We start from the raw sequence: 482 nt of genomic DNA on the forward strand, positions 1-482 counted from the left end.
CGGGCTGCTGATGGAGCAGGAATTGGCCCCTTTGTGCTGCCGGGGCCGCCTCTGCTCCGGGGTCCAGCAGGAGCAGCAGCGTCTGGAGCTCGGCCCTGGCCAGGCTCAGGAGAAAGGAGGCGGGGAAAGGTTGTGCAGGGATGAGGGGAAGGTTGTGCAGGGATGAAGAGAAGGTTGTACAGGGGATGAGGGGAAGGTTGTGCAGGGGATGAGGAGAAGGTTGTGCAGGGATGAAGAGAAGGTTGTGCAGGGTTGAGGGGAAGGTTGTGCAGGGATGAGGGGAAGGTTGTGCAGGGATGACGAGAAGGTTGTGCAGGGGAAGGTTGTGCAGGGGATGAGGAGAAGGTTGTGCAGGGGATGAGGAGAAGGTTGTACAGGGGATGAGGAGAAGGTTGTGCAGGGATGAGGGGAAGGTTGTACAGGGGATGAGGGGAAGGTTGTGCAGGGATGAGGGGAAGGTTGTACAGGGGATGAGGGGAAGG

Source organism: Parus major, chromosome 14 (assembly GCF_001522545.3).
Source record: "Parus major isolate Abel chromosome 14, Parus_major1.1, whole genome shotgun sequence".
Classification (NCBI taxonomy): Eukaryota; Metazoa; Chordata; class Aves; order Passeriformes; family Paridae; genus Parus; species Parus major.